Below are 23,065 nucleotides of genomic sequence, written 5' to 3'. Positions count from 1 at the left end.
GGATTGCACCCGCCCTAAATCCTAAAGAGAGGAGGGGCCTAAGCGTTTTGCTTGCTACGAGACTGGTGGATCAACACACGAGAGCACGCGAGGGTTTAGAGTGGTTCGGGCCGCCGGAGCGTAATACCCTACTCCACTGTGTGATGTATTGTTTGGGAGCTTGTATGAACTTGAGAGTGTCTGCCTAGAGTTGCGTCTGAGTCTGGTAACGTCGCATGCCTCCCCTTTTATAGCTGAAGGGGGGCATGCACAAAGGTACTGAGCCCCGACACGTGGGCCCAGGGACATAGAGAATATAACACTTGGGACTATAAATATTTCTTGTCGGGGCAATCCTCTCGTGTCCTGTCGTCCGAGATTCGTGTATCTTCGGCGTGTAGGGGAAGCTTCTTGTAGAAGAGATAACACAGTGTGTTGCTTGGCACGGGCGCACTATTTGCCAGTAGACCCAGCAGGTGTGCCGCCTGCTGGATGACCCTGACGCCGCCTGCCAGCGGATGGGACGGGACGCATTAAATGCTGAGAGGGCACGTCGCCCGTCAGCGCAGTGGCAGGCGGCGCGTCCTCTCCTTAATAAATGCAGGGGCTACACGGCCTTACGTCAGGCTCGGCCCGATGGCTTATATCATGGGCCATAAGCAGCGGGCCTTCGCCTGCGCGGGGAGCGGAGAGCAAGGCCTGCACACGTGTCAGCACCGGATCCCTGCATACCCCAAGGTCCTTCTCGTTCCGGAACCCTGCCGGGGTTCGGACCTACCTTAGGGCTCCGGACCTGTATGTATACAGGGGCCCGGTGACCCTCTGTGGGGGTCCGGTCTTACTGAGGCATGGTGCCTTTCCTCGCCACGTGGCGCCCTTTGGCTCGCCCATCCGGTGGAGTTAGGCGCGGTCCTCCGCGCGGCCAGGAGTCGTCGCATGGGTGTGATGCCTTTATGCTGTAGGAGAGGGTACCCCTGATTTAGGATACCGACAATGGCCCTCGGTCCCGCCTCAGGGGAGGATGCGAGCCTGCAGGTGGGACCAGAGTCTGATTGGCGGTTGGACCGCTGCTTCCGCGCGTCTGTTGCTGCAATTACTGCCGGCCCGCCTATGGCCATGCCAACTGTCGTGCCTATTCCCACGGCTGACTGACCCGTGACCGTCGTACTTAACGACACTGTTGGGCTATGCGCGGGGCTGCCTCGAGTTGCTGTACTGGTTCTGAAAAAATTACCTTTTTAGAATCCTTGACAGTCCCGAGAAGACAAGGCATTGGCGCAGGCGGCGGTGCGGCTTCTTTGCACACGGTAACCGGTGCGCCGGTTACATGACGTGTGGGCCTGGGCCCCTGAATTGGACCGCCAGTTGTGGCGGAGCTGAGAGAGCGCACAGCCACGGGACGATTGTACGCTTCTTGCGCGGTGGTTCGTCTCTTTGACCGCTGGATACGACGAAGATGAAGGGGCGCCTAATCGTGGGGCGGTTGCATGCCCCTTGCACGGCGGTCCGCCTTCCTGACCGCTGGTTGCCCCGAAAATGAAGGGGCGCGTAACCGTAGGGCAGTCACACGCTCCCTCTTAGGGCTAGTTTGCATGACATGTGGGGCCTGGCCCCCGTGTCATAAGGTGGGATCCTTGGCGCACGCCGGGGGAGACTTCACCCGTGACGCTTCAGGGGCGCGAGCGGGGAGATCTGCCTTTAAAAAGGGGTCGATCTCCCGGGCAGTATTCATGCCTCGTTCCTCTTGCGACCACTGCGCCCTTTCGCCTTCTGGGCCTCCAGATGGGGTGCGCCGATGTTCTCTGGAGGGATCTGCGTCAAGGCCGTCTCTTCCGGCGACTTCACTGTCGCAGAGCGTGCACTCGTGGTGGTGTCGCCGATCTTGTCTTCTTTCCGCTGTTGTTGGAGGGGTGCAACCCCATGGGAGTTGGCATCCTTCCACCACCATTTGGCTTCAAGGATTTTTATCATGCAACCCGGCTACAGTCCCCCGCCGGTGGTCATCCAGAAGGATGACTACCAGCCTTGTGGTGGGAAGAAGCAAACTGGGCTGCGGGCTCCCTCCTGCCCTCAGCTTCAAGGATGTTCATCATCCGTGCTGGGGAGGAGGGTGCGCCGAGTTGGGACCCACCTTCGCATGGGTTGCGGCCCGCTTCTTCCCTCAGTGTTCGGGGGAGAAGGGTGTTCGCCGTCTGTGGCGCTGTTAGCTGCAGCGTGCCTGGCTCCCTGGTCTGGGCAGCTCTGGTGCCGCCTCCTACCGCTGGGGCGGAGCGTGGCTGCCCGTCCACCGCACGGGCGACGGTCGCGCCGTGCGCGGGTTGGCCACATCCACGGCTTCTTCTGCGGCACCAGTCGTACTGGGAGGTCGTACAAGACGTCGTACGCCGTGCGGGTGGGAGCGGCGTTCTTGGATGGTCTTGTCCTCACTCCCGTAGTGAGGATGGGAGCGAAGACCTCTTTGTGCACGCTGGCGTGGCCGCCGTTTGCTGGTACGATACTAGTGCGCAGGTGGCCGCTGTCGTCGGTGTTGAGGTGGTCGTCGTCGCTGGTGAGGCTCCCCACTGCAGAGGTGGTTGCCTCCGCCGGCGAGACCGTCAGTGCCACCTGCCGTCCGACTTCCGGCTCTTTGGCTTTAATGGCTTGTTGTCGCCCCCTGTAGGGAGACGGGGGCGAGGTCCTTCCTGCAGCGGCGCACATGCTGGGATGATTGCCGTTGCTGGCGAGTCGTCGGTGCACAGGCGGCCGTCGCCGTTGGTGCTGATGTGGTTTCCTCTGCTGGTGTGTCACACCCGGGTTTCGGGGCACCAAGACCCGGGCACGAACATAATCACCAGGTGTGCTGGGACCAAGTCTCACACATATGATGAATCATGGCACAGGATCGAATGTCACATCTTTACTATATAATAGGAGTTCTATACAAAATAAATAAATAATTACATTATAAGGAGACAACGGTCCAGCAACCCAAAGTTGACTGGGAGACGACGGCCTAGACCTCTCACGAACTCGTCACAGCATCCTCCATGCGCCTCATCCTGCGGTACCTGTTCTTGACCAGTGGGGGGGTTGTGAGACAGCAAGAGCGAGCTCACATACGTTCATAGCTCAACAAGTTATGGGGAATAATGTGCCTGAACTCGTCAAAGATGGGAGCTCATGTGAAGTGTAAGGCTTACCAAAGAGGATGGTTGAAACTGAGCATTGCTTTTAAAGTTGGTCAAAATTTTATTAGCAGTTACTAAGTATAAGTAAATACCAACCCAATTAAGTAGTAGAACAAAAGTAACAACATCACCTGCGATGCAATGCATATGACAAATTGAATTTAGTTCCATAAATTAATCATGTGAGTGTCCGAGCTGCTCATGACCGTGAGCACGGCTAGTATACTAGTTTTACACTCTACAGAGGTTGCACATCTTTACCCACAAGTCATGTTACCCATCTGCCAAGAGACGACCAATCCCATACACCTCTATCGAGGAGGCGAGGCAGGGTAACACTACGAGGCCTTTACAAAGTTCCACTAGCTTCAGAAAACCCGCTACAGTTTATAGGAAGCTCCAGTGCAGGAATCCCTCGCCTGACCGCCATCGCATCAAAATCAACCAAGGACCTCCCTACACTGACCACTCCCCTACTGCCCTTGCCCCTTTCGGGTAAGGTAGTCATCCACTAGCTTTCCTAGTTAATCAGCCAAGGGCGTCCCATTAAACCCTTGTGGTAGCACTATTTTCCCGGGTGGTTCTCCATGTTCCAAATAACATAATGATCTTAACTTTAACAGTAAATAACAACTGATAACAAAATATAGTCATGAATAATATGTATCTCTATACCCAAAACCACATAAAGCAATAGCAGGTACTACCCAAGAATTCAGTGGTAAACAAGGTATAAATATATTCAAACTAGGGTAACCTGTTGGGTCCCATCAAAGTTAACCTATGCAGATCATTATGATTAATCAGAACATGACTGTGAAATCCACTTTTGTCTTTAGAATGTAAGAATAATCGGAGTAAAGCGGAAATAGATGAGAAAAGATTAAGAAAAGTTTAGAAAAGATCAGAGTAGCAAAGGTAAGTAATGGGTTGTCCAGTTCTATCTAGGTTTCGTCCTACAGTCAACATTCCTCTAATACCACTTCTGTCACACCCGGGTTTCGGGGCACCAAGACCCGGGCGCGAACATAATCACCAGGTGTGCTGGGACCAAGTCTCACACATATGATGAATCATGGCACATGATCGAATGTCACATCTTTACTATATAATAGGAGTTCTATACAAAATTAATAAATAATTACATTATAAGGAGACAACGGTCCAGCAACCCAAAGTTGACTGGGAGACAACGGCCTAGACCTCTCACTAACTCGTCACAGCATCCTCCATGCGCCTCATCCTGTGGTGCCTGTTCTTGACCTGTGGGGGGTTGTGAGACAGCAAGAGTGAGCTCACATACGTTCATAGCTCAACAAGTTGTGAGGAATAATGTGCCTGAACTCGTCAAAGATGGGAGCTCATGTGAAGTGTAAGGCTTACCAAAGAGGATGGTTGAAGCTGAGCATTGCTTTTAAAGTTGGTCAAAATTTTATTAGCAGTTACTAAGTATAAGTAAATACCAACCCAATTAAGTAGTAGAACAAAAGTAACAACATCACTTGCGATGCAATGCATATGATAAATTGAATTTAGTTCCATAAATTAATCATGTGAGTGTTCGAGCTGCTCATGACCGTGAGCACGGCTAGTATACCAGTTTTACACCCTGCAGAGGTTGCGCATCTTTACCCACAAGTCATGTTACCCATCTACCAAGAGATGGCCAATCCCATACACCTCTACTGAGGAGGCGAGGCAGGGTAACACTACGAGGCCTTTACAAAGTTCCACTAGCTTTAGAAAACCCGCTACAGTTTATAGGAAGCTCCAGTGCAGGAATCCCTCGCCTGACCGCCATCGCAGCAAAATCAACCAAGGACCTCCCTAGACTGACCACTCCCCTACTGCCCTTGCCCCTTTCGGGTAAGGTAGTCATCCACTAGCTTTCCTAGTTAATCAGCCAAGGGCGTCCCATTAAACCCTTGTGGTAGCACTATTTTCCCGGGTGGTTCTCCATGTTCCAATTAACATAATGATCTTAACATGAACAGTAAATAACAACTGATAACAAAATATAGTCATGAATAATGTGTATCTCTATACCCAAAACCACATAAAGCAATAGCAGGTACTACCCAAGAATTCAGTGGTGAACAAGGTATAAATATAGTCAAACTAGGGTAACCTGTTGGGTCCCATCAAAGTTAACCTATGCAGATCATTATGATTAATCAGAACATGACTGGGTAAAAAGAAGTGATCAAGGGCACAACTTGCCTAGCACTTGAGATTTCAGGTACCAACTTGCTCTTCAGGTGACACGTGTCCTCACTGCTAAACGTAGCAATATAGACAAACATGGTATAGGCAAAATTAACATCACACCAAACATAATAATACATTGCATAATAATAATCTATGCGTCGCTACGAGATCGTGGGAACGAGAATTACTAAATTCGGAGCTACGGTTACCGAATTATGATTTTCCGAAGTTATTAAGTACTTGGTACGAAATAAATTAAGTAACCAATTTTACTCTATGTTTCCTGTCTAAACAGAGTTACTAGGTGATAAAGAATATTAAAATAAAATTAATGTAACTAGAATGGTATTAAAAGAAGCTAAAATGAATTTTCTATGCATTAAATAAGTTCTGGAATTCTTTTTACATTGGAAATTCATTTTCTAAATTCATTTTTCCCATTTTCTCTATTTCCTGGACTGATCGTCAATTAAACAAAAACCCAGGGGTGATTTCAAAAGCTCTACAAGACTCAGCCCTGACCCGAGGTGGACGGTGGGTTGAATAAATAAAAAGGCAGGGCCTTTTAAGAAAAGGAGCGTGGTGAAGGGGTAAGCTTCAATCTCAGCCGTCGGATCCGTAGCCGAGCACCTGGATTAGATCCCAAGCCACGCGAACCGGTATGTGCCCATAGCCGTTAGATCTAAGATTCATGATCTCGATTCAAAATAGCATGCCCCGCTCTCGGCCGCAGATCAACAGACCAACGCTCGGATTTCAATCGCTGAATACCGCACCTGGCCGATTCAATCCCATCCGTTAAACAAGCGAACGGACGACCAGTGCACCTTCCCCCTTCCTCGGCTGGACACCGCACCTTGGCGTACTAGCCCACGACGGTGCCCATGGCCGGCGATTCCAATCCGCATAATCCGTTGATTATTCCCCAATTCGGTATAGCCACACTACGCGGAGAGAACGAGGAATCCAAGGGTCAGCTCATTACCTTGGATCCTGCGGTGTATTAACCCCGCCGTCGTATGAGTCTCTGTTAAACTCGCAGCTCGACGTTGTTGAAGGATTCCGGTCGCCATTCTCCCCTGGTGAGACCCCAAGCACGCGCAGAGCTTCCCAGGGAATCCCACACGACTCACCCGAGGCAATGGGACCCATACCGCGGCTCACATCTCACGTTCTCTCTCTCTCTCGGGTGCTACAATGGTGAGGGCTTCACGGAGTTCGATGGTTGATGGGCGAGCGAGGCCTCAGTTGTTTATATGGGGCTCCAGCGGAGGTTGGATCGCGGTGGCTGTAACAGAACCCGGCGACTCCGCACGGGTGGTTGAGCCGTGGAGCTCGGATTTGTGCCATGCGAGCGGGGAACCATTGTCTGAGATCTCGGGGAGGAAGACGCTTGTGGTTGGGGTTCACCTGTCAGTGACTGACTGCCGCGAATCTGCCAGAGACCAGAGGTTAGCTTGATCGGTAATCAAAGGATTTCATCCCGCCAACATCGCGTTCTGTTTTGGGATTCATTTCAATTCGAGAAGAAGCAGCTGGCAGTTGGTGGCCCACACATCATTGAGAAGCTAGACAACGTCATGAATAAATAAATTAAAATTCAGGTTTCCAATTGTGGGCCGACGTAGAGGAATTGGGTCTAAAGCAAGGTACGACATATCCTTTTCTTTTCTACTTTTTTCTTCAGATTTTGGCTCAAATCAAATTCAAATTTGAGTTCCTACAAACAAAAGAAATGTTGCAGCATGAACTAAATATATATTCATATATTAATTTTGTTGTTTTTTATTTGCTAGGTAAATGCTTCTAATATGAAATGCATACACGGAAGCAAAAATATATTCTAAATTATAATCCAATTAAATGGATAACAATATTTATTACTGATTTAAAAACATAAATTCCAGATGTTTTAGTTCAATTATTTTCATTCTACAAAGGATAATTTGACTAAGGGTCTCTTTCTTAATTAATCCCTATTATAGAACACATTTGCTTAGATTTTTGAAAAGAATTTGCCTAATCTTCAAAACTCAAGTCTAATTCGAGATATTTGAATTTACTATTTTATTTCTTTCTTTATTTATTTTATTATTTTTTCCTTATACAAATTTTAGGCTTTACATGGTGAGCCGCTTGGAGTTTGTTATCTCGTGGCCCTTCTGGTGTGGAGGTAGTTCATTCCTGTGGAAATGGAGCTGGGGTCCCGCTTGTAAGGAAATGTAATAACATTTGCTTGAAAGCAAAATGTAATAACATATGTATGCAGGATTTTAGCCTGGGAAAGCAAGTTGTGCGTTCGAACCCCCTAGATGGTGGCTTCAAGTACTAAGACACACCTGCCGCAGGGCGGTGGAGTATGCAGGCTCACAGTACGGGACCAGGCTGAGCGGCTACATGGCTTTCGGACCCCCCAGGAGGCAAGTGCCTGTTCTTCAAAACCGGACCTCCAGTTCGTTGGACGCACATGACTATAGTTTTAAATACTAGGACACCCGTCATGGAGTGGTGGAGTGTGCAGGGTTTTGGGTACGGAACCAGGCTAACCGGCCACACAGGCTCCGGACCACCTTATGAAACGGGCATCCATTTCTTAGAACCGGCCGCCAGGCCTTCCCCTGTTTTTGTAAAGTAATAGATATTATCTATTAAGCAGTATTTAACACTTATCTATGTGTTGCCCGATCCTGTTGTTAACTTCCCTTGGTACCTGGCCCCCCGCCTGGGGTGCAGGCTCGATGTGTCGAGGCTGGACACCAGCGCGTATAAAAGTGTTGTCAACGGCCTTCGGGAGGCAGTCTCACCGAGACCTGGATCTGTACACAGCTTTAGCTAAAGAGCGTTAGTGATATACCCGCAGACCCCGTCATCTGGCATTTTTCATCCTTTGATACATGCTCGGGATTTGCAGTGTTTTAGCTAGGGGAAGCAAGTTGTGTGTGAGAGCACCTAGAGGGGGGGGGGGGTGAATAGGTGATCCTGTAAAACTTAAAAACTTAAGCCACAAAACTTTGATTAAGCGTTAGCACAGTTAATGCCAAGTGGCTAGAGCGAAGATCTTGCACAATACGATAACCACAAAGAATTCAACACAGAGAGGACACAGTGATTTATCCCGTGGTTCGGCCAAGTACAAAACTTGCCTACTCCACGTTGTGGCGTCCCAACGGACAAGAGTTGCACTCAACTCCTCTCAAGTGATCCAATGATCAACTTGAATACCACAGTGTTATACTTTTCTTTTCTTATCGCGTTCGCGAGGAATCTCCACAACTTGGAGTCTCTCACCCTTACACTTGAAGTTCACAAAGAAGCACAGAGTAAGGGAGAGAAGCAACACACACAAATCCACAGCAAAATGCGCACACACACGGCAAGAATCGAGCTCAAAAGACTATCTCAAAGTTCTCACTAGAACAGAGCTCGAATCACTGAGAATGACAAACGAATGCGCAAAGACTGAGTGTGGATGATCAAGAATGCTCTAAGGTTGCTTGTGTTTTTTTTCCATGCGCCTAGGGGTCCCTTTTATAGCCCCAAGGCAGCTAGGAGCCGTTGAGAGCAAATCTGGAAGGCCATCCTTGCCTTCTGTCGTCGGGTGCACCGGACAGTCCGGTGTCCGATTTCCTTCCTTAAACAGCGCAGCCGACCGTTGCAGATCTGGGAGCCGTTGGCGCACCGGACATGTCCGGTGCACACCGGACAGTCCGGTGCCCCCTTCCGACCGTTGGCCTGGCCACGTGTCGCGCGCGGATTCCGCGGCCGACCGTTGGCTCACCGGACAGTCCGGTGCACACCGGACAGTCCGGTGAATTATAGCCGTACGCCGTCGGCGAATTCCCGAGAGCGGCCTCGTCACGCCGAGTCAGCCTGGCGCACCGGACACTGTCCGGTGCATCACCGGACAGTCCGGTGTGCCAGACCGAGCTGAGTCTTGGCTGTACACAACCAAGTCTTTTGCACCTCTCTCTTTTCTTCTTCTTTCTGTTTCTAACACTTAGACAAGTATATTAGTACACAAAACCAATGTACTAAGGCTTAGAAACATACCTTTACTTGTGATTTGCACTTTGTTCATCCATGGGCATAGATTCACATTTAAGCACTTGTGTTTGCACTCAATCACCAAAATACTTAGAAATGGCCCAAGGGCACATTTCCCTTTCAATCTCCCCCTTTTTGGTGATTTATGCCAACACAACATAAAGCAACTAGAACAAGTGCAAAATCACTTCAAATAAAACTCAAATTTATTTTGATTCAATTTTGGCATATATGGATCATCCTTTGTCACCACTCGGTTTGTTTTTGCAAATCAAACTCAAATCTCTATCTCTAAGTCAAACACACATATTGAAGCATAAAAAGAGTCATTCCAAAAGAGATTGATCAAAGATTTCAAAAAAACTCCCCCTTTTTCCCATAATCACTACTTCTCCCCACTAGAAGCCAACCTTTGACAAAAGAGACAAAGCGTTTTGACAAACCAAAAGCTCTACTCTACTATTTTCAAATCTCTCAAGTGGTAGCTGATCCATTTATTGCTTTGGCCTTTATTTTCTCCCCCTTTGGCATCAAACACCAAAACGGGATCAATCTTGGCCCATTAACCCCATTGCCTCACCAAAATCTTCAATTAAGAGCAAATGGCAATAAGAGTTCATGAGATGAACTTGGAATAAGTTACCCTCTCATCGGAGTGCAGTGGAAGTCTTTCATGGTCCAAGTCCACCTTTTCCCTTTCAATTCTCCTTCGAGACTAGATCAAGCAAACTCAAGCCTATGGTTAGTCTCAAAGGGTCAAGTTGTAACACATCTCCCCCTAAACATGTGCATCACTTTTGCAACGGACTTGTGAGGTCCAGGGAGTGTTTGTACAACTTGAGCACCACAATAAGCAACAAAATGCAGAATGAACATGATCAAAGGCATAAGCATATGTATGCTACAATTCAATCCAAGTTCCGCGAATCTAAGACATTTAGCTCACTACGCAGCCTGCAAAAGGTCTTCTCATCTAGAGGCTTGGTAAAGATATCGGCTAGCTGGTTCTCGGTGCTAACATGAAACACTTCGATATCTCCCTTTTGCTGGTGGTCTCTCAAAAAGTGATGCCGGATGTCTATGTGCTTTGTGCGGCTGTGCTCAACAGGATTTTCCGCCATGCAGATAGCACTCTCATTATCACATAGGAGTGGGACTTTGCTCAGATTGTAGCCAAAGTCCCTGAGGGTTTGCCTCATCCAAAGTAGTTGTGCGCAACACTGTCCTGCGGCAACGTACTCAGCCTCAGCGGTGGATAGGGCAACGGAAGTTTGTTTCTTAGAGTTCCATGACACCAGGGACCTTCCTAAGAATTGGCACGTCCCCGATGTACTCTTCCTATCGACCTTACATCCAGCATAGTCGGAGTCTGAATATCCAATCAAGTCAAAGGTAGACCCCTTTGGATACCAGAGCCCGAAGCAAGGCGTAGCTACTAAATATCTAAGGATTCGCTTCACCGCCACTAAGTGGCACTCCTTAGGATCGAATTGAAATCTAGCACACATGCATATGCTAAGCATAATATCCGGTCTACTAGCGCATAAGTAAAGTAATGACCCTATCATTGACCGGTATGCTTTTTGATCAACGGACTTACCTCCTTTGTTGAGGTCGGTGTGTCCGTCGGTTCCCATCGGAGTCTTTGCGGGCTTGGCGTCCTTCATCCCAAACCGCTTCAGCAGATCTTGCGTGTACTTCGTTTGAGAGATGAAGGTGCCGTCCTTGAGTTGCTTCACTTGGAACCCAAGGAAGTAGTTCAACTCACCCATCATTGACATCTCGAATTTCTGCGTTATCACCCTGCTAAACTCTTCACAAGATTTTTTATTAGTAGAACCAAATATTATGTCATCAACATAAATTTGGCACACAAACAAATCACCATCACATGTCTTAGTGAAAAGAGTTGGATCGGCTTTCCCAACCTTGAAAGCATTAGCAATTAAGAAATCTCTAAGGCATTCATACCATGCTCTTGGGGCTTGCTTAAGTCCATAGAGCGCCTTAGAGAGCTTACACACGTGGTCAGGGTACCGTTCATCCTCGAAGCCAGGGGGTTGCTCCACGTACACCTCCTCCTTTATTGGCCCGTTGAGGAAAGCGCTCTTCACATCCATTTGGTACAACCTGAAAGAATGGTGAGCGGCATATGCTAGCAAGATACGAATTGATTCTAGCCTAGCCACAGGAGCAAAAGTCTCCTCAAAATCCAAACCTGCAACTTGGGCATAACCTTTTGCCACAAGTCGAGCCTTGTTCCTTGTCACCACCCCGTGCTCGTCCTGTTTGTTGCGGAACACCCACTTGGTTCCCACAATATTTTGCTTGGGACGAGGCACCAATGTCCAGACTTCATTGCGCTTGAAATTGTTGAGTTCCTCCTGCATGGCCAATACCCAATCCGGATCTAGCAAGGCCTCTTCTACCCTGAAAGGCTCACTAGAAGAGACAAAAGAGTAATGTTCACAAAAATTAACTAATCGAGACCGAGTAGTTACTCCCTTGCTAATATCACCCAGAATTTGGTCGACGGGATGATTCCTTTGAATCATCGCTCGAACTTGGGTTGGAGGTGCCGGTTCCGCTTCTTCCTCCATCACATGATCATCTTGTGCTCCCCCTTGATCACATGCCTCCTGTTGATGAACCTGTTCATCGTCTTGAGTTGGGGGATTCACCTTTGTTGAGGAAGAAGGTTGATCTTGCTCGTCTTGTTCCTGTGGCCGAACTTCTCCAATCGCCATGGTTCGTATAGCGGCCGTCGGAACATCTTCTTCATCTACATCATCACAATCAACAACTTGCTCTCTTGGAGAGCCATTAGTCTCATCAAATACAACGTCGCTAGAGACTTCAACCAAACCCGATGATTTGTTGAAGACTCTATACGCCTTTGTATTTGAGTCATAACCTAACAAAAACCCTTCTACAGCTTTGGGAGCAAACTTAGAATTTCTACCCTTCTTCACTAGAATGTAGCACTTGCTCCCAAATACACGAAAGTAAGATACATTGGGTTTGTTACCGGTTAGTAGCTCATATGACGTCTTCTTGAGGAGGCGATGAAGGTAGACCCTGTTGATGGCGTGGCAGGCCGTGTTCACGGCTTCCGTCCAAAAGCACTCGGGGGTCTTGAACTCTCCTAGCATCGTCCTCGCCATATCTATGACCGTCCTGTTCTTCCTCTCTACCACACCATTTTGCTGTGGTGTGTAGGGAGCAGAGAACTCGTGCTTGATCCCTTCCTCTTCAAGGAACTCCTCCACTTGAAGGTTCTTGAACTCGGACCCGTTGTCGCTCCTTATCTTTTTCACTTTGAGCTCAAACTCGTTTTGAGCTCTCCTTAGGAAGCGCTTGAGGGTTCCTTGGGTCTCAGACTTATCCTGCAAAAAGAATACCCAAGTGAAGCGAGAAAAGTCATCAATAATAACTAGACCATACTTACTTCCTCCTATGCTCAGATAGGCGACGGGTCCGAAGAGGTCCATATGCAGCAGCTCCAGTGGTCTTGAGGTGGTCATCACATTCTTGCTGTGATGTGCTCCTCCCACTTGTTTACCTGTTTGACAAGCTGCACAAGGTCTATCTTTTTCGAATTGAACGTTAGTCAAACCTATCACGTGTTCTCCCTTTAGAAGCTTGTGAAGGTTCTTCATCCCTACATGTGCTAAGCGGCGATGCCACAGCCAGCCCATGCTAGTCTTAGCTATTAAGCATGCATCTAGACCGGCCTCTTCTTTTGCAAAATCAACTAAATAAAGTTTGCCGTCTAATACACCCTTAAAAGCTAGTGAACCATCACTTCTTCTAAAGACAGACACATCTACATTTGTAAATAGACAGTTATATCCCATATTGCATAATTGACTTACAGATAGTAAATTATATCCCAGAGACTCAACTAAAAACACATTAGAAATTGAGTGCTCATTTGAGATTGCAATTTTACCTAACCCTTTTACATTGCCTTGATTCCCATCACCGAATATAATTGAATCTTGGGAATCCTTATTCTTGACGTAGGAGGTGAACATCTTCTTCTCCCCCGTCATATGGTTTGTGCATCCGCTGTCGATAATCCAGCTTGAACCCCCGGATGCATAAACCTGCAAGGCAAATTTAGGCTTGGGACTTAGGTACCCAACTCATGTTGGGTCCTACAAGGTTAGTGCAAATATCCTTAGGGACCCAAATGCAAGTTTTGTCTCCCTTGCATTTTGCCCCTAACTTCCTAGCAACTATTTTCTTATCCTTTCTACAAATAGCAAAGGAGGCATTTAAAGCACAATAAATTTTAGAAGGTTCATTCACTACTTTCCTAGGAGCATGAATAATATTCTTTCTAGGCACATGATGAATAGCATTTCTCCTAGACATATTTCTACCATGCATATAGGAAGAACTAGAAGCAAACATGGCATGAGAGTCAAAATCATCATAAGTATTATAACTCCTATAAGCATTTCTAGTTTGTCTCCTATCATGATACATAAAAGCATGGTTCCTTTTAGTACTACTAGCCATAGGAGCCTTCCCTTTCTCCTTGGCGGAGATAGGAGCCTTATGGCTTGTCAAGTCCTTGGCTTCCCTCTTGAAGCCAAGTCCATCCTTAATTGAGGGGTGTCTACCAATTGTGTAGGCATCCCTTGCAAAATTTAGCTTATCGAAATCATTCTTGCTAGTCTTAAGTTGAGCATTAAGACTAGACAATTCATCATTAAGCTTGGAAATTGAAACTAGGTGTTCACTACAAGCATCAATGTCAAAATCTTTACACCTAGTACAAATTACAACATGTTCTACACAAGAATTGGATTTATTTGCTACTTCTAATTTAGCATTTAAATCATTGTTGACACCTTTTAAAGTAGAAATTGTTTCATGACAAGTAGATAGTTCAAAAGAAAGCATCTCATTTCTCTTAACTTCTAAAGCATAGGATTTTTGTGCTTCTATAAATTTATCATGTTCTTCATACAATAAATCTTCTTGTTTCTCTAAGAGTCTATCCTTCTCATTCAAGGCATCAATCAATTCATTGATTTTATCAATCTTATTTCTATCCAGTCCCTTGAACAAGCTAGAGTAATCTATTTCCTCATCGCTAGACTCATCATCACTAGAAGAAGCATAAGTGGTGTCTCGAGTACTCACTTTCTTCTCCCTTGCCATAAGGCATGTGTGACGCTCGTTTGGGAAGAGGGATGACTTGTTGAAGGCGGTGGCGGCGAGTCCTTCATTGTCGGAGTCGGAGGAGGAGCAGTCCGAGTCCCACTCCTTGCCTAGATGCGCCTCGCCCTTTGCCTTCTTATAGTGTTTCTTCTTCTCCCTCTTGTTCCCTTGATCCTGATCACTATCATTGTCGGGACAGTTAGCAATAAAATGACCAAGCTTACCACATTTGAAGCATGAGCGCTTTCCCTTTGTCTTGGTCTTGCTTGGCTGCCCCTTGCGGCCTTTTAGCGCCGTCTTGAATCTCTTGATGATGAGAGCCATCTCTTCATCATTAAGTCCGACCGCCTCAATTTGTGCCACCTTGCTAGGTAGCATCTCCTTGCTTCTTGTTGCCTTGAGAGCAAGAGGTTGAGGCTCATTGATTGGACCGTTTAGAGCGTCGTCGACATATCTCGCCTCCTTGATCATCATCCGCCCGCTCACGAATTTTCCGAGTACCTCCTCGGGCGTCATCATCGTGTACCTGGGATTCTCACGAATATTGTTTACGAGATGAGGATCAAGAACGGTAAAGGACCTTAGCATTAGGCGGACGACGTCGTGGTCCGTCCATCGTGTGCTTCCGTAGCTCCTTATTTTGTTGATAAGGGTCTTGAGCCGGTTGTAAGTTTGGGTTGGCTCCTCTCCCCTTATCATTGCGAATCGTCCAAGCTCGCCCTCCACCAACTCCATTTTAGTGAGCATGGTGATGTTGTTCCCCTCGTGAGAGATCTTGAGGGTATCCCATATCTGCTTGGCGTTGTCCAAGCCGCTCACCTTATTGTACTCTTCCCTGCACAAAGATGCTAATAGAACAGTAGTAGCTTGTGCATTTCTATGGATTTGTTCATTTATAAGTATAGGGCTATTCGAGCTATCAAATTTCATTCCATTCTCTACAATCTCCCATATGCTTGGATGGAGAGAGAATAAATGACTACGCATTTTGTGACTCCAAAATCCGTAGTCCTCCCCATCGAAGTGTGGAGGTTTGCCAAGAGGAATGGAAAGCAAATGCGAATTCGAACTATGTGGAATGCGAGAATAGTCAAATGAAAAGTTCGAATTGACCGTCTTCCTGTAGTCGTTGTCGTCGTCCTTTTGGGAAGAAGAGGATTCGTCGCTGTCGTAGTAGACGATCTCCTTGATGCGCCTTGTCTTCTTCTTCTTCCCATCTTTGCGCTTGTGGCTTGAGCCCAAGTCGGTAGACTTGTCATTCTTCGGCTCGTTGAAGATAGACTCCTTCTCGTTGTTGTCGACCACCATCCCCTTTCCCTTAGGATCCATCTCTTCGGGCGATTAGTCCCTTCTTGAAGAGAACGGCTCTGATACCAATTGAGAGCACCTAGAGGGGGGGGGGGGTGAATAGGTGATCCTGTAAAACTTAAAAACTTAAGCCACAAAACTTTGATTAAGCATTAGCACAGTTAATGCCAAGTGGCTAGAGCGTAGATCTTGCACAATACGATAACCACAAAGAATTCAACACAGAGAGGACACAGTGATTTATCCCGTGGTTCGGCCAAGTACAAAACTTGCCTACTCCACGTTGTGGCGTCCCAACGGACGAGAGTTGCACTCAACTCCTCTCAAGTGATCCAATGATCAACTTGAATACCACAGTGTTATACTTTTCTTTTCTTATCGCGTTCGCGAGGAATCTCCACAACTTGGAGTCTCTCACCCTTACACTTGAAGTTCACAAAGAAGCACGGAGTAAGGGAGAGAAGCAACACACACAAATCCACAGCAAAATGCGCACACACACGGCCAAGAATCGAGCTCAAAAGACTATCTCAAAGTTCTCACTAGAACAGAGCTCGAATCACTGAGAATGACAAACGAATGCGCAAAGACTGAGTGTGGATGATCAAGAATGCTCTAAGGTTGCTTGTGTTTTTTTCCATGCGCCTAGGGGTCCCTTTTATAGCCCCAAGGCAGCTAGGAGCCGTTGAGAGCAAATCTGGAAGGCCATCCTTGCCTTCTGTCGTCGGGTGCACCGGACAGTCCGGTGCACACCGGACACTGTCCGGTGCCCGATTTCCTTCCTTAAACAGCGCAGCTGACCGTTGCAGATCTGGGAGCCGTTGGCGCACCGGACATGTCCGGTGCACACCGGACAGTCCGGTGCCCCCTTCCGACCGTTGGCCTGGCCACGTGTCGCGCGCGGATTCCGCGGCCGACCGTTGGCTCGGCCGACCGTTGGCTCACCGGACAGTCCGGTGCACACCGGACAGTCCGGTGAATTATAGTCGTACGCCGTCGGCGAATTCCCGAGAGCGGCCTCGTCACGCCGAGTCAGCCTGGCGCACCGGACACTGTCCGGTGCATCACCGGACAGTCCGGTGTGCCAGACCGAGCTGAGTCTTGGCTGTACACAGCCAAGTCTTTTGCACCTCTCTCTTTTCTTCTTCTTTCTGTTTCTAACACTTAGACAAGTATATTAGTACACAAAACCAATGTACTAAGGCTTAGAAACATACCTTTACTTGTGATTTGCACTTTGTTCATCCATGGGCATAGATTCTCATTTAAGCACTTGTGTTTGCACTCAATCACCAAAATACTTAGAAATGGCCCAAGGGCACATTTCCCTTTCAGTGTGTCAGGACCCCCTGGATGGTGGTTCTAGATACTAGGACGCCTGTCACAGAGTGGTGGAACATGCAGGCCCACGGTATGGGACCAGGCTGAGCGGCTACATGGTTTCAGACCACCCCAGGAGACAAGTGTATCTTCTCTAGTTCCGGACCCCAAGTTGTCGGACCCACAGGACTTATAGCTCTAAGTACTAGGGTGCTCGTCACGGTGTGGTGGAGTGTGCAGGGTTTTGGGTACGGAACCAGGCTAACCGGCCGCACAGGCTCCGGACCACCCCATGGAACGAGCACTCGTTCCTCAGAGCCGGCCCCCAGGCTGTCGGGTCCCCCTGCTTTCGCATAGAGGTCCTAAACTGCAACCCTGGCTGTTCAATCCAGATGTCATTATGCCTGGTGGGATGGGAGCTGGGCAGGTGGGTTAGATAAAACTCAATTAGAAACTGTAGGGTGAGACCATGGAGCTGTAGGATATTGCTATCATAGAGGCATATCTTGAGAGGGTAGTTTTCCTTTATAGCTAATCATGCGTGGGTGCGAGCCAACAGGCCGGGTTTATGGGGGCAGACCCCACCGAGTTGGCGTACCCGTATGCACTACCTAGTTGCAAAAGGGAAAAACTTCGACCCCTCAGACTTGCTCTATAGATAAAACTTAGAGAGATATTTCGACACTGGTGGAGGCATTCCTTCGGTCGTAGCTAGACAGTTGCCCTTGGGTCGGGGTACTCCCATCACCATGAAGGGTCCTTCCCAGCTGGGGGAGTGTTACGGAGCCCTAATTTGGTCTGGTACCTCAGTAGGATTAGGTCCCGACCCTGGGTTCCCATCTGCATTTGACGAAGGAGGCCCCGCCTTTGGCTGTGGTCATTCCTGGATGAACCTGTCAGAAAGCTGGACCCGTGGGGAATCCAGATGGGTTTTCGGAGGAAGGCAGGCTTTAGCTCCGTAGGCCGGGGACATGGGATCCCGCCGGTGGTCCGCCTAGTCGTCGCCGTCGGAGTGGGAGTCTTTTGCGAAGACGTCCTTCAGGTCCCCTTCGGGTGACTGATACCCGAGGTCCTGTTCAGCCGCAGCCACCTCGCCATCGTTGACCTTTTCTTTGCCAGGACGGCGGCGAGGTGGGGAGCCGTCTCTGGAAGACTGCTCACGTCGCTCGCTAGCGCGTTCGCTGACGCGTTTTGTGAGATCAATGATCTCGCGACACTCCGCGGCGCTGTGGCGACCGTTGGGATGTACAGGGCATGAGCCGTCGTTACCCCTTTGTGGCCGTGGGCGTTTGTTGCGGTCGCCCCGGCCTCCGGTCGCGGCTGTGACGACCAGCGCGGTAGACTGCGGCTTCTCGTAGCCGCAGCCCTTCTTTTTCTTTCTGCCGTCTCGGGGGATGGCACCCGAACCACCCGTCTGGGTGGTCCCGGTTTGTGGGGCCGAGTGCCATGCCCGGCCTTCAGCAGCTCTGGCACACTTGTCCGCCAGGGCGAAGAGCGTGGGGACAGTCTCCACATCATGTGTGGCCAGTTTCTCCAACATTTTCTTATCACGTACTCCCTGTTGGAAGGCCGTGATGATGGAGGCATCGGAAATACGAGGTATCGTACCTCGCACCTTGGTGAAGCGGGAGATGAACTTCCGGAGGGTCTCCCTGGCTCCTGCCTCACAGCATGGAGGTGGGCCTCCACACCGTGTGTTGATAAGCACTGGCGAAGTTCGCCACGAACCACGCATAGAGCTCTTCCCAGGAGTAGATTGATCCTAGGGCAAGGTTCATGAGCCAAGTCCGGGCTGGTCCAAACAGGGCGACATGAAAATATGTCGCCATTACGGCGGTGTTTCCACCTGCTGCCGTGATGGCGGTGACATATACTTGCAGGAACTCCGATGGGTTCGTTGCCCCATCGTATTTTTCCGGTAGATGTGGCCGGAACTTGGGCGGCCATGACGCCGTGCGAAGATGGTCAGCGAGGGCGGCGCAGCCCACGACGATCAAGGGGACACCCGTTTGGGACCGGGCACCCACCGGCGTCTGCGGTGCCTCCGCAGCGAAATCTCGGTCGAGGTTGCGACCCTCGACGTTCTGTTGGCGCTCACGCGCCCTTTCCAAAGAGACCCGGGCGTCTTCTCCCGTACGCCTACGGTTGAGCTCTGCCCAGAGGTCGTCGGTATGTGCACCCCTTACGGAGGGCGAGCGCACAGACGCCGTCGCCTCGCGTTGGCGCCGAGATGACCGAGGCCTCGACCTGGTCGAAGTAGAATGTGCCATGCCGAGCAGTCGGTCGACATCGTCGTGCCACTGCTTCATGGCCCCCGGTGATGCCGTAGAGCTAGGGGGTGGCATAGCAACTCTCTGGCCGCAGACAGCGCCGTAGGCGCTGCCCTCGACGGAGTCCGGGACGCCTGCGCTTGCTGCTGCACGGCGTGCACGACAGCAGTCCCAGAGTCGGGGCGGTCGGGCACACGTAGCGCGAAGGATGCAACCTCCTGCTCCATCACGAAATCCTCCGAAGTTTTGGCGCGGTGCTCGATGATCCGCACCATCATGTTGAGCGAGGAAACAAGCAAAAACTTGAAGCCTGGCCCCCTACCTGGCGCGCCAAATGTCGAGGAGGAAATCTCCCCGGCCGGGTGGCAGATTGCACCCGCCCTAAATCCTAAAGAGAGGAGGGGCCTAAGCGTTTTGCTTACTACGAGACTGGTGGATCAACACACGAGAGCACGCGAGGGTTTAGAGTGGTTCGGGTCGTCGGAGCGTAATATCCTACTCCACTGTGTGATGTATTGTTTGGGAGCTTGTATGAACTTAAGAGTGTCTGCCTAGAGTTGCGTCTGAGTCTGGTAACGTCGCATGCCTCCCCTTTTATAGCTGAAGGGGGGCATGCACAAAGGTACTAAGCCCCGACACGTGGGCCCAGGGACATAGAGAATATAACACTTGGGACTATAAATATTTCCTGCTGGGTGTCGGGGAGGAAATCTCCCCGGCCGGGTGGCAGATTGCACCCGCCCTAAATCCTAAAGAGAGGAGGGGCCTAAGCGTTTTGCTTGCTATGAGACTGGTGGATCAACACACGAGAGCACGCGAGGGTTTAGAGTGGTTCGGGTCACCGGAGCGTAATACCCTACTCCACTGTGTGATGTATTGTTTGGGAGCTTGTATGAACTTGAGAGTGTCTGCCTAGAGTTGCATCTGAGTCTGGTAACGTCGCATGCCTCCTCTTTTATAGCTGAAGGGGGCATGCACAAAGGTACTGAGCCCCGACACGTGGGCCCAGGGACATAGAGAATATAACACTTGGGACTATAAATATTTCCTGCCGGGGCAATCCTCTCGTGTCCTGTCGTCCGAGATCCGTGTATCTTCGGCGTGCAGGGGAAGCTTCTTGTAGAAGAGATAACACAGTGCGCTGCTTGGCACGGGCGCACTGTTTGCCAGCAGACCCAGCAGGCGCGTCGCCTGCTGGATGACCCTGACGCCGCCTGCCAGCGGATGGGACGGGACGCATTAAATGCTGAGAGGGCACGTCGCCCGTCGCCCGTCGCCCGTCGCCCGTTAGCGCAGTGGCAGGCGGTGTGTCCTCTCCTTAATAAATGCAGGGGCTACACGGCCTTACGTCATGCTCGGCCCGATGGCTTATGTCATGGCCCACAAGCAGCGGGCCTTCGCCTGCGCGGGGAGCGGAGAGCAAGTCCTGCACACGTGTCAGCACCGGATCCCTGCATACCCCAAGGTCCTTCTCGTTCTGGAACCCTGCCGGGGTTCGGACCTACCCTGGGGCTCCGGACCTGTATGTATACAAGGGCCCGGTGACCCTCTGTGGGAGTCCGGTCTTACTGAGGCATGGTGCCTTTCCTCGCCACGTGGCGCCCTTTGGCTCGCCCATCCGGTGGAGTTAGGCGCGGTCCTCCACGCGGCCAGGAGTCGTCGCATGGGTGCGATGCCTTTATGCTGTAGGAGAGGGTACCCCTGATTTAGGGTACCGACAATATATAACCATAAAAATGTTTGGATCATAAGATCTATAAGATGCCCGCGTTTATTCCAATGCACTTTCACTTATTTGTATGAATTACATGTGAAATCACTGTAAGTATTCAAGTTTCAACATAATCATTATTTTACTTTATATATGAGGACTTTAGTTATCTTCGTATAAAATGTTTATTAGTTTTTGTAACTTATTTGTAATTTTTGAGTGAAACTAGAATATTTTGTGAATTTTTAATATTGTGGTGTTGGTTCCACAACGTCCTTGTGATTAGTAACTTTGAACTGCATGGGTTTCCTTTCCTACATTTGATCAATCATATACATGATTATATATTGCTTAATTTATGTGTTTGTTGAATGGCTGGGCAATTAATATCATCAAAATGAACTACTTGACAACTATCTAGTACCTACCCGAGTAGTATCCGTTATCCGTTTCTTACCCGCCCGGATTATTATCCGATCTCGTCCTGTATCCATCCCAAATCTTAACTTTCTGTATCCGGTCCTATATCCGAGAGAAATACATTAGGCTAAATACGAGATGACCCTGTATCTTACTGTATCTGTCCTGAGCAGCAGTCTACCGATCGCCAGGAGTCCAGGAGGGTCACGCCAGCGGTCAGATCGCCGCCGCTGGCAGCCTTGACACATCGATGGAAGTACCTACCGTTGTGGTGTCACATCGTGATACATGAAGGTAATCTGGTCCTTTTTCATTGAACATGTACAACAAAAATGGAGAGTTCAATCTATGTATACTCTATCTATCCTAAAATATAATTTGTTTCAGATTAAATATAAATTCATTGATTAACCTTCAATTCATCATTATTTATTTAAATATGGATATAAAAATATAGTTAGAAAGAACTATATTTTAGAATCAAAATAGTAGATTATTGTATTATCGTCGTCTCTTCTTATTAGTTGTTGAAATATGCCTCTAATTCCTTTTATATATTTGAAATATGTCTTGGAATATTCTTTCCTGTACGTCTATAAATATAGATCCTCCATATAACTTGTACCCAATGGTTAATAGTGGCTCTGATACCACTTGTTAGGGAAGGGAATAAAATAGACACAAAGATTTACGTGTAGGGAAGGGAATAAAATAGACCAAAGATTTATATGGGAAAATCCCCTCCAATATGGAGGAGCAAACAACTACGAGGAAACAGATCCACTATTAACCACAGAGTACAAATTACAGGGAGGGCCTATATAGGCGTACATGAAAGAATATTTTAAGACATATTCCAAATATATGAAAGGAATTGGAGGCATATTCCAATAAATCTCTTTTTGACTCTAAATCTATAGAACCGTTTCCCAAACACCACTAGGATGCTAAATTTGAATATCAACCAAGTCTAAGGAATCATTAGACTTGAAACTGGAGCACGACTTCGTATCATCAAAAATCGTTAGACTTGGAACTGGAGCACGACTTCGTATCATCAAAATAACCTGTCTTCTGGAACGCAATAGAAACAACTTCAGCATCAACTGTTGAACATTGCAAGTAATAAAGATTATTTAAATAGATACCCTTCAAGATAATACGATTGCCACGAGAAACCTTAAGACCAGGCGGCGGTTGCCATAATATGGATAAAAACAATGTGTCTATAATAGATCTGTTTTCCCGTGGTTTTTTTCTCCTCTATATTGGAGGAGTTTTTTCCACGTTAAACTCTCTCTTTTTCCTCCTACGATCCTAACAAGTGGTATCAGAGCTAGGGTTAGACACATTGTTTTTATCCACATTATGGCCGCCGCCGCCTGGTTTTAAGGTTTATCGTGGCAATCGTATTATCTTGAAGGACAACCGTTTGAATAATATATATTACTTGCAATGTTCAA

Source organism: Zea mays, chromosome 4 (genome assembly GCF_902167145.1).
Source record: "Zea mays cultivar B73 chromosome 4, Zm-B73-REFERENCE-NAM-5.0, whole genome shotgun sequence".
NCBI lineage: Eukaryota > Viridiplantae > Streptophyta > Magnoliopsida > Poales > Poaceae > Zea > Zea mays.
The sequence above is the reverse complement of the archived record's forward strand: the minus strand, read 5'-3'. Positions refer to the sequence as shown.